At 41.0% G+C, this 11,864-nt stretch overlaps 1 non-coding gene and 1 pseudogene across 1 annotated transcript; one reads left to right on the top strand and one right to left on the bottom strand.

Annotated features, from left to right (window-relative positions):
* The first annotated feature begins 458 nt into the window (after positions 1-458).
* Positions 459-579, top strand: LOC118990951 (small nucleolar RNA SNORA26). The gene has a single exon (XR_005067317.1). It is a non-coding gene; the product is annotated as a small nucleolar RNA SNORA26 (small nucleolar RNA).
* Positions 580-6,102: 5,523 nt separating this feature from the next.
* On the bottom strand, positions 6,103-6,777 carry LOC118990933 (ADP-sugar pyrophosphatase-like; annotated as a pseudogene).
* Between the last annotated feature and the right edge of the window lie 5,087 nt (positions 6,778-11,864).

The following is an 11,864-nucleotide window of genomic DNA, read 5'->3' as shown; positions in this document are numbered from 1 at the left end:
TCTGTTTTCTGTCTCTTGGCTTCACTGAACACTGTTAGAGACTCGGATTTAGGGAGTTTCACTAAAAACCTATCTAGAGAAACTCGTTTCTGTCTATGTTTCAAAATGTTTCTAAAGTGTGGCATTATTCATTAACAGGTCCATGTTCCGGTTTCCTAGAACTTTGTATGGGTGAAGCTTTTCCACAAAGTTCTGAACGTGACCCCATTTCCCTCACATTTCTTTGGTCAGTGCAGTAGACTTTCTCCCTTCCCTCCTCCCCACCTGAAGATGAAGCACTTGCTCTTGGGTGGCATCATGACTCACACAAGTCCTAGCAAGTACAGTGACCGGTCCTGGGCTAGAATCTGGTGCTGACACATTTTTTTCTCATCAAAATGCCATGAGTCCAGGGTTTGACAAATTCTGAAGCTGATGAGGTCTGACTGTGCTTGAAAGCTGCTAAGACGCTCTTTTCTGTGCCTTTGCAAGGTTTGCCATGGTGGCTGAAGAGGCTGACACTGAAGGGCAAAGTCTCTGTAACACCCAGAAAAGAGGTTGTGTAAAACTCCTCTTTGGATTATTTTTGGAGTCACTTTGAACCTCACTGTTCAAAGGGAAGGAAAAAATTTCCTTTGAGTATTTTGTGGTATTTTTACACAGTATATAGTACGTATACAAATTTAAATTTAACCTAGTTTTGATGATACCTTCAAGCATGCTTTTAAAATTCCTCTGGGCATACCATCTAGTATTTTCAAATAGATAAGAGAATGTGGATACTTTGGTTATCTTTGAGGGTGGAAAAAATCCAGAAGATGGAACACATGTACCCAAGGCCTTTCCTAGACATCCTTTGAAACAAACTGAAAAGAATGTACCTGAAGGTTTTTTTTTTCCTATCTGTTTAAAAAGTCATCTAAAAACTTTTCTTAAAGAAAAAAAAAGTTGCTAAGAGAGGAACTCTTTAATTGTTCTCACCACAAGAAAGAAATGGTAATTATGTGGTGGGGTGGAAGTGTTAGCTAATGCGTTGGTGGTAATCATTTTGCAATATAGAAATGTATCAAGTCAACACATCAAACACCTGAAACTTACACAATGTTATGTGTTAATTACATCCCAATAAATCTGGGAGAAAAAAATACCACACTCAAATCCAAACAAACAGTGGTTAGTCCTCCTCAGTTTTCCCTTCAGACATATCAAAAAATTACACATACATGACTAGAATGTTAGTTAAAATGTAGCCATTTCTTCCCAGAGATGGAGTATTGAAGCAGGCATAAAAAAAAAGCCCCAATTAACTATGAGTGACATTTATGAACAAGGAAAGCTCTTTAATATGGTGAACTTTGAATTTCTTATTCAACAAACAGTATAAATAATATCCCAAATCATAAAACTGAAGTCACAAGTTTGAGAAAATATTGTGTGATCCTCTGCTCTTCCATATAAAAAGGTTGTGTGTGTGTATATGAAAGCGGCATGATGGATATAGCTTTTCACAAATGATTCAGATAGTCATCTGTGTGTGTGTGTGTGTGTGTATGTGTGTGTGTGTGTGCGTGTAGAGACAGAAAAAAGAGGTGGAAGAGGAAGAAGAGAGGGAGGAGGAAAAGAAGGAAGAGATGGAGGAGGAGATGCAGAGAACAAAAGAGAAGTGGGTAGAAGAGAGAGAAAGATGTGTCATGGATCATTGGATAATTTACAGAAATCAAATAAAATTATGGGATGCCCTAGGACCTACAGCAAGATCAGTGCCTCACAAACTTATCAATTATCTTTGAATCACTTGGGGGTGCATTGGGGAGGCTCTTGTTAAAGTGCACATTGTGATTCAGCAGGTCTAGGACCTGAGATTCTATATTGCTTTGTTTTTCAATTAGAAACGTGTTTTATTATAAGAAACAATGCCATCAGATAAAAACGCAAAAAATAAAAAACTGAAATGATGGCAAAATATTTAAAAATATCTACACATCTGCCCCCCCCCGCCACCACCAAAAAAAAACTTACTACATCCCTGAGGACTGAACACTGAGTGATATTTTAAAATGCTTCGCACAGGGAATCCAATTCCTTGCAGATCACTTCTACAGATTCTGTATTTCTAACAAGCTCCCAGGGGATGCTGACGCTACCAGCCTCCTAAGTAGCAAGGTGCGCTGGAGTCCAACCACAGGGGAGAATGTTCAAGGAATACATCATTTTGCAGGCCTTTAGTATCTATCTCTCACCTGGTGTTTTGGGGTCAGATCATATATTTTAGGAGCTCCAGATGGTGAATCACTAAGCAAACTTTAAGGCACCTAAAATTATAGCCTTAGTCACTGTGCATGACCTGGTGCCACAATCTTGGGTTTAAATCACCTCCCTGGCGAGCAGATGCCAGTCGATCGCCCACGCCTTGCAGTTGCACAGTTGCTTTTCCATAATTCATGAGAGCAAACCAATAGCTGGGATATATTTGCATACAAGGTAAATATCAAACATCAAGATTATACTCAACATCTTTTATTCCAATTTCATTTCTCTTTTCGCATATCACATTTGTGGCGACTTTAGATAAATCATGTAACCACATGTTATTTCTACAGTTAGTAAGTAGAGGAAATCATGCTTATAGCCCACCAACGATATTGTGAAAAGGTGGGTTGGGTGATTTGTCTCCAAAAAAATTCTTTTTCTGTAAAAGCTGGATGTGGCAGTCACAAATACAGAGATAAAGCCTACAAATTCCCAAGGCAAGTAGAAGTCGGGCTCCAATAAGTTATACTAGCTCATTTTCACCTACACAAATGTTTCTCTTGAGCTTGCGAATCCCACACAACTTGATTATTTGTGAAATATGTCCTCTCATTTCCAGTCTTGGTTGCCAAAAGAATAGCTATTGATATTAAATATAAATAACTTAGAATTTATAGCTTAGGATTTAAACAATTGCAACGTGATACATGCCTTTAAAATGTTATTGATCAAACAAAAAGATAATTAGGTGAAAGTTTATTTAAACAGTTCGTAACTTTAAAAAATTCATTTTAGCCCTGGCTGGTGTAGCTCAGTGGATTGAGCACGGGCCTGCGAACCAGAGTATCGCGGTTCAATTCCCAGTCAGGGCACATGCCTGGGTTGCAGGCCAGTTCCCAGCAGGGGACTCATGAGAGGCAACCATACATTGATATTTCTCTCCTTCTCTCCTTCCCTTCCACTCTAAAGATAAATAAATAAAATCTTTAAAAAATTCATTTTACTTAATAAGGATTTTACCTTTCAAAGATGTTTATCTGTATTATACTTGTTGCCACAAATATCTACCATTTAATTTCAAGCCGCCACTCTTTTAATAACAAAAGGATTAAAAGTTACTAACAAAAGCCATGTAGAAGAGACACAGAGACCTATTGGTCCCTCTTTAAAGGGTTCTTTAAATGACACAAAGAAAAGTTTTCCAATTTGAATGATAGACTCACAAAATATCCTGCCCATTTATTTCATACAATGAGTTTAGATAATTATAGCTGCTTTCATTTAGAAAAGACTAACTCATCTAAAAATCTTTTTTCAAGCTATGTAGAAAATAAAGCCAGTGTTTTCTATCCCTAATTTTTCAGGTTTTGGTGGATGTAATCAAATACTTAGATTTGATTGTCTCTGCTCTAAATATTTTGAAAGTTTGTGTATATTTAGTGGGATTAAAAACCCAGTTGTGCAAACTCAGCATATTCTCCATTCCACACCCACGACGCAATCATGGGATGAAATCTTGGTCTCTACCCACTTTGGCCTTTTTCACTTTTGTTTTGTGACATTGCAGCTACTTCCCAATCCAGAATGGGTTCAGGCCTGTTTTATCGGTTTGGGAGTGGTTGTTGCGGAGTGTGTAACTTATCAAGAAACGTTGAGCTGATTCTATAGAAACACCAGGCAATAAATCACACTGTGTTCCCCAGGTAGAACAGCCTCAAAACAGTGGGTGGTACAAGTCAAGAGAATAAACCTGGGTTCTACTGACTGTCTTTTTTTTTTTTTTCCCAAATTGTAAGATGTAAGAGAAAGTGTATTTAGAATGTTGCTGAGGTAGTATTGTAGAAGTGATCCAGGCGGGCTGCGTAGGCTCAGGAAGGCACTTAGAGAGGTAGCAGGGTCCCTGGAGTTTAGGAGAAAGGCAAGGGTAACATGTCGGGGGGGGGGGGGGGGGGGGGGGACACCCAGNGGGGGGGGCGGGGACACCACGATTGGGAAGGGAAAGGCAGAGACAAGCTGCTGAGAGGGAGAGCATTCCATCTGTTGACTTTAATAGCGTGTCCCTACTTTCTTAAAATAAATCCCCTTATTCTTGACTATTTGTTAGTAGAAACCATTCACTTGATAAGCCTAGGGACACTCAGTTCCAAAGCCTTTTCTCTAATCTCTCAAATGCCATCTTCTTGTCAGCCAGAGGTCCTGCCAGACTCTTATATTTTTTAAAAAAGTCATCCTGCTTTTTCCTACCTCACTGAAAAATAAGCATTTTTTATTATTAAATGGTATAGTGAACATCTGAGCCTGAAGTATTTGCCACTGGAAGCCTTCATCGAAGTCAAGAGCTATGTCAAGAAGGAAGAGGTTGAACTGACCAACGGGAGTCATCAAAGTGACCAAAGACCATGATGGGAAGCATATTTCAGGCGGTTTTGAAAGCTTCCAGCTCTCAGTTTCATGAACAAGAAACATTAGCACACTCTGACTGCTGTGGCTCAGTTGGTCGGGTGTCATCCCACAAATGGAAAGGTCACCAGTTCGATTCCTGGTCAGAGCACCTGCCTGGGGTTCAGGCCAGGGGCCAGGTCCCCAGTTGGGGGACCTGCAAGAAGCAACTGATCAATGTTTCTTACCCTCTCTTTCTCTGCCCCTTCCCTTCTCTCCAAAAATAAATAAAATCTTTTTTTTTTTTAAGAAATGTTAACAATAAGAGGATGCTGAGGTTACTTTTGTGGAGATTCTGTGGAAAGTGATCTCTGAAGTGATCTGATAATAAATTCCTAGCTGGGCAGGTCATGGTGGAGAGTCACTCCCCAGGCAGGTATCTTTTCAAGGCTTATCTTTGCCTCCAGCAAGCCCTGTGCATCGTTTCTGTGAAGCTTGGTTAACACACCTTTGACATTGCAGACTTTCAGACTCCTCTTTCTAAAGGTGACCACCCTCACGAGAGTACAGAATGTTAATTATCCTGTAATCTGATCCCTGCCTTGCTTTCTCCCACTTTCATGTGATCTTCCTTATAATTCTGTCCTTAACCTCAAATGCATAAAAGAAACGGCAAACTGCTCTCCAAAGCATTTTTTTTCTCACAGTGTGATCTTGCTTCCAAGAATCCTCTCTTTGGCTCAGATAAGTTATTATAAACATTCTCTACAGGTTCGGACATTCTTACACGGATACTTCTTAAAACTAAATACCCAGCAGCACTACAAATGTTTCTTGAAGGCCCATGTGAAGCACAGTACAGGGGGCTGTAGGGCTGTTCAAAAGAATAAGGTGGTCCTTGCCCTGTCAGATGCTGTCATTTCATAGCAGGGATTGGCTCAAGTGTCTGCCTACGTAATTACAATCCAAGGCACAAAACTGTGGGTGAAACAAGGGGACCGAGACTTTAGAAGAGAAAACTTCCCAACCATTAGCTTGAAAAATAGATATTTTAAACAGTTTCATTCTCTGGACAACACTGGCCTAGGCAACAAGTCTTTGGGAACCAGACCTTCATTTTCTGGATTCCTTTTCTCTTTTTAAGATCAAACACAGTCTTGTTAAATGCCCATTTATCACTCCGTGGGTGTTTGATGTCTCTTTATGCCATGTGGCAAAATAATGATCTTGCGTAAGCCCTGCTGTTCATTCTCTCTGATCCTGAACCTGAGAAACTGAACAGGAGAAAGTCACACAGCTGGACAAATGGCTCTGTTACAAATCAGTGATCACCAGCCTTGACCTGAAGTCCTAGTGTTCTCTGATAAACTCCCTTTTCATGCTTCTTCTTTGTTTGCAGTCTTTGTTGTTTATATTTTATGAAAAAGGTCATTTAAATCTCCATTAAACTTAGCTGAATGCAAAGCCTTAGTGAAGGAGGCCTGGTGACCTCATTTATAGAAACATGGCTACCCTCCTCTGGCCTGCAACGCTCAGGAAGGGCACTGCAGATGGCTTTGTGTTTGCATGTTCCGGTGCCACAGCATAGGAGTTGACCCTAGTGTCCACCATCAGGTCTTCTTCAGCTACCAGAGCTTCGAGTCTCTTCATCAGGTAAGGGAATTACTTCCACAAATTCTCCATCTCCTAGCTTTGGCTCAGGACTAACATTTTCAGCCTCATCTCCATGAATAGTTACTGTCATGATGTGCGTGGTTCATGACAAGCCTGGATCCATACAGACAGCTGGAGAACATTCAGCAACATTACCTCTGTAGCCAGTCTCCTCCTCCAGCTCTCACAGAGCAGCTGTTCTGGGCTTTCGTTACCATCTATGAGACCTGCGGGGAATTCTAGGCAGCGGCCTCCCATGGGTGGACAGAACTGTTTCACCAGACAGATACAATCGTAATGAAGAGTTCTTTGCAGCACTGGGATAATCGTCACACCGTCAGCCCACTGTCATTTCCTGGTTGTACGTTTCACAGTTTCCCAAGTTCTTGTTTTACTAGTAGAATCCATGTGAGTTGTTTTTTCAGACTTGACCCATTTTCCTTCTGCAATGAACGCCTCTGAAATAATGAACTGTTTAGTTTTTAAAGAAGAATCTGCTGCTTCTTGGTTTTCCATTTTCGAACTAGTCTTTCCAGTCCTTAGCCAAGAAGTTCACATCCAAGGTGCAGGTGGGGGAAGGATACTCCTGTGGGAAGGGGCGAGAAAGGAGAAAGCTTGAGGCTGCTGTCTCTGGAGATGCCGGTGCTACTCCCTTTTTCATTATTCTGATTATTTTTGCTGCAGGACAAACCGCTCCACAACTTAGTGGCTTAAAACCACCATTTTATCATTTCAGCTCTGTGGGCTGACTGGGCTCAGCTGGGCGGTTCTAAGTCAGAGTTTCTTGTGTAGCTGCAGTTAGACGGAGGGTGAGGCTGGAGTTGGCCGAAAGGCAGACTGGACCAGCTGTCCAAGATGGCTTCTCCTCTTGCATGTCTAGCGCTTTGCTTGGGGTGGACGGAGGAGCTGGAGGCTTCCCAGGCATCTCTCTTTGCACGTACCTCTCCAGATGGTTATCCTGGGCTTTCTGCCAGTGTGGTGGTCTAAAGATAGACATCTAACATGGTGGCTCGCTTCCCCCAGAGTGGCTATTTCATGTCTACTGCCATCTATTTCAATGAAATTTTTTTTTAAAGGGAAGGAAGAAAAGAAGCTCTGACCAGAAGCACAGGTTTAGGAGGAGTTGGATTTGAAGACAGGCTATCAGGACCTACCTAACCATGTATTAGCATGTTCTGCCCTCCCCTGCTTTCAAAAACACACACAAGCACAGAAAAATTGCACCCTCATCTTATTCTCTGCCTTGAATCTTTTATGCCACTTTTTCTATTTTCTGAAATTTATCAGTTACCAGTTTGAGCGTAACACATTTCTCTTTAGAAGGTTGTGGAGCTGCTCCCAGTAACTTAGTCTCAGTGATGTATTAGTTATCTATTGCTATATAACCCTGAGGCTTAGTGTTGTAAAATAATAATCATTTTATATCATAGTTTCTATGGGTCAGGAATTTAGAAGCAGCTTAGCTGTGTGGTTCTGTTGATGGGAGAGACCTGGTTCTTCTTGCCAATGCATGCAAAGAATTGCAGATCAGCAAATCTATTAGCGTGCAATCAGGGTTCATTAGTGAATCATTCCCATGGAAGAGAACGAGCCCAGCTAATGTTGGGGGTGGGTGTGAAAGGCATAGGTTCCTGGAGCAGCAGAGTGGCAAAGTAAGATCAGCTGAAAGCCAGGGTGGCAGGCCCCCAGGTGGCCAGAGGCCAGGTAGCCAGGGAGCCAAGAGAGCTAGTCCTTTTTTTGAGGACCTGTATAGTTGGCATGATGGGAATAAAAAAGTTATGCATTGATTGACAGGTAAATGTGGTGTCAGCTTTCCCCTGGGGATGTGACTACCCAAATTTAAGTATGCATGGGGGTCTGTTAGCCCGAACACTTATCTTGCTCCAGACTTCATTTGTTCATCTTGTTGTAAAATAGATACGTGGCAGGAGGCAGTTAATTAAAGTTGGAGCAGTTACCCAAAGTTATTCACGGACTTCTTTGGACACTGTGGACCCTCTCTCATGTTTCAGGCCTTGGGATGAAAGCACAGTTTCAAGGCTTTCTTTCCCAGATAGTGGAAACGCTACATAGAATTTCAAGGGCTTCCCTCCTCCCATGCTAACATAGTGTTTCTTGTGATGTCGGAACACCTGGCGATATTATTAGAACAGGCTCGGGACTGCTGAATTAGTGGGTGAGACATGTCTCCCTCCTCCTTCCTGCCTTTGTTTTCTCTTCATCCTACCTAAGTGCTATAGGCATTTCCTGGCAACCAGGATGCTAGACGCTGGCCAGTAGCAGCAGTGCAGTCTCAGAGTTCTTCCTATGCTGTCTCCTGCCTCAGTTCTGGCTCTGGGGCTCACGGGAAACTGTCAGTTGGGGCTGTGGTCATCTGAAAGCTTGACTGGGAATGGGAGATCCATTTCCAAGATGGTGCACTCACTTGGTTCTGGTTATAGGCAGGAACTTTCCGATCCTTCACATGAGGACCTCTCCACGCATTACTTTACCTTTCCCTTGACAAAGTGGCTGATTTTTCAGAGTAAAGCCACTCTGATTGCTTACTCTGATTTTTCAGAGTAAGGTAGAGGCTATAGTGCTTTTTGTGACTTCGCCTTGAAAGTCATTCTCTGTCATCTCTGTGATAATCTATTGGTCAGAGATCAACCCTATTTAGTGAAAAAGGGGATGACTCACGGGCATAAATACTAGGAGGTAGGCATCATTGGGGGCCATCTTGGCAGCCGAATTTAGTTAAGCCAAGGAAAGGATGGTGTTGAGGAGGGAAGAGACAAAGGACATACGTAATGCTGGAGCCAGAGGGATTTTAAGGAAAAGTTAAAACACTGGTTTAGGTTCTGTAGCTGGGAATGGGGTAGAAAGTCTTGAGAACAGATAGTCCCTCATACGTCTTATCAAAGATAGGAGGTGCGACAGAAATGAGAAGAATATAGACCAATTCCTTTTCTCTCAAAGTTATTCTTATACTAATGATAGGAAATAAACTACTCCTGCCCTTAAAATGTCATTTTCAATTTCTTGACTGAACTATAATGGGAATATTTCTCCTGAATAATTAATTGGTTTTATGAACGTGGAAAGATGTTTTCAGCTCCTAACAAGAAATCAGGGTCGCCTAAATGAAATCTTTGTTCAGCAAGGACACAGACTTTCAGGAAGTCTACTTTTGCCAACATAATTAGTGGTTACTTTACAGGACAATAATGTCCAGGTTTCATGCTGGGATGAAAGGAGGTGATTTTCCGGTTGGTGCTAATTGAAAATTGAAGAAGATAATTTTGCAATCAAAACAGGAAGGGAAACCAGACTGTAATATGACAAGAACCTTAGAGCTTTGTTCTTTTACAATGTGTAGGAAAACAAAGTTTTTTAGGTGGCTTTCGCCAGAGCCAAATTTCTTGGAAGAATGCCCTCTTCATGCTGTCTCTACTTCCTCACCTCCCCTTTCCTTCTGGTCTGGCTGTGCCCCCGCCCCAACTTCATCAAACCTGCTTTCAACATGGTTAACAACGGCCTCCTTGTTGCCCAACTGGATGGACATTGCGTTGTCGTTGTTTTTGTATTTACTGATTTCTAAGCAGCCCTGACCTTACTGTCTCTGGAAATATTCTTCCTGATTTCTGGAATATCATTTTCTTTTTGCTTGCCACCTCCTTGACATTTATGTAAGTTCTTTCACCACTGTCCAACCTCTAAATGTTGGGAATCCTGAGCATTCTGTCTCTTGTCTTTCTATGCTCTTTCTGTGTGATCTTATCCAATCCCATGGCTCCGATAGCATTTAAATGCCAACAATGTCAAGGTTAATATCTTTATCCTTGATCTCTTCCTAGAACTCAAAATTTCAACTACCTACCTGAAATTCTCACTAGGGAATTTCACAAATATCACAATGTGTCTCCTCGTACTCTTAGTTCCTTACCTCCGAAACCTATTGCTCCACCTTAAGCCTTACCTGTCTTATAAATGGTACCACCTTTCATTTAGGGAAAAGCTGCACTATATCTCGACTCATCCTGTCTCTCACTTTCTATATTCAATTCATCAGAAGTGCTGGTGATTTTATCTTGAAAGCCCATTTGAAATCTGTCCACCTCCATCTCCTTGCCCTCTCCAACCCATTATCTATACAGAAAATAAGTGGATCTTAGAATAAAAACCAGATTGTGCCACAGTCTACTTAATATCCTTTAATAGATTTCTACTACACTTAGGATTAAATATAAACTTGAATTAAATATAAACTTGCAGTTCTTTTAGCTACTATAGAACCTACATGCCTTCCTAAGCTCATTTTATACCACCCTCTCTTTGGCTCACTACCCCAGCTTTGTCCAGCCTCAGAGCCTTTGCATATGCTATTTCTTTTTCACAGGAACTCTTTTTATTCTCTTCTTATGTTGGTTCTGTCTGGTTTTTGTTGTTGTTGTTTTGTTTTTTTGATTTTAGCTTAATTATTCAGCTTACTCGGAGAGGTCTCTTTTGACCATTCTGTCTAAAGTAATCCTCCTTGTTCCCTTCTCTTCTCAGCTCCTTTTTGCTTTCCGTCATCATGGTTATTCCCAGAATAATAATGTCAGCCCATTTTTTTTTTTACACAAATGAGCCTAACAAGAGATTTTAAGGAATTTGTTAAATTGGAAACAAATCAAAGACAACACGAACAATGAACTACTTCTCTCCTAACTGGGGATCTTTCTGGATATGACCAATCATGCCCAATAGCACCCATATCTAAAAATTGTTGAGGTAAATCAGCATCTTAAACCAAAAATAAAGACATTCTTGAGACCCCCGCGGTGGAAAGCATTTAGCTAAACAGTTCTTGTTTTCTTGAGGTCTTGGCCCTCAATGACATAGCTTCAGTAAAGTTAACATGCAAAGACTGGAAGAATGTTCTCACGACAAGTCTCATTTCCTGTATCTCTCATTGGAATTTATTGTTGCTCTCTTTTTTTTCCTCCTCTAAGACCAAACTCCCGGGAGATGGACATTGTCTTGATGGAATAAGAGAAAAAGGTTTGAACTAAACTTAAATACTTTTGTATATGAGTGCACGAATGAAACTCTAGATTAGAGTCTGGCATCTTAAAATTCTTCACTTGACAGAAACTAACATGGAAAAAATTATCCTTTAAAGTGTCGTATACACTGAGCTGACCACTTGATAATTATGCATTTGAAGTTATCATTGACTTGGTTAAAACATACTCAGGAGTTTGAATTCCGTTATAAACACGTAAACAGCTTCTATGTTTTGTCAATAGATCACTAAATGGCCCTGACCAGTGTGGCTTAGTTGGTTGGGCATAATCCCACAAAGGACAAGGTCTCTGGTTTGATTCTGCTCAGGGCACAAACCTGAGTTGTGGGTTTGGTGCCTGGTTGGGGTGTATGGGAGAAGCAGCGGATCAATGTTTCTCTCTCTCTTTCTCCCTCCCTTTTGCTGTCTCTAAAAATAAATCAATAAAATCACTAATACATTTTTTAAAATCACTAAATGTTGGTTACAAATCACTAGCAAGTTTTCAGTGGAATTTAACCCACTGAAGCTCCCACTTTCCTACATTCATAAAAACCATAAATCTCCTTTGTCGAGT

This window comes from Sturnira hondurensis, unplaced genomic scaffold, assembly GCF_014824575.4.
Source record: "Sturnira hondurensis isolate 20B ecotype Veracruz unplaced genomic scaffold, ASM1482457v3 Scaffold0007401, whole genome shotgun sequence".
Lineage (NCBI taxonomy): Eukaryota > Metazoa > Chordata > Mammalia > Chiroptera > Phyllostomidae > Sturnira > Sturnira hondurensis.
This window is presented reverse-complemented; position numbering and strand designations above follow the sequence as displayed.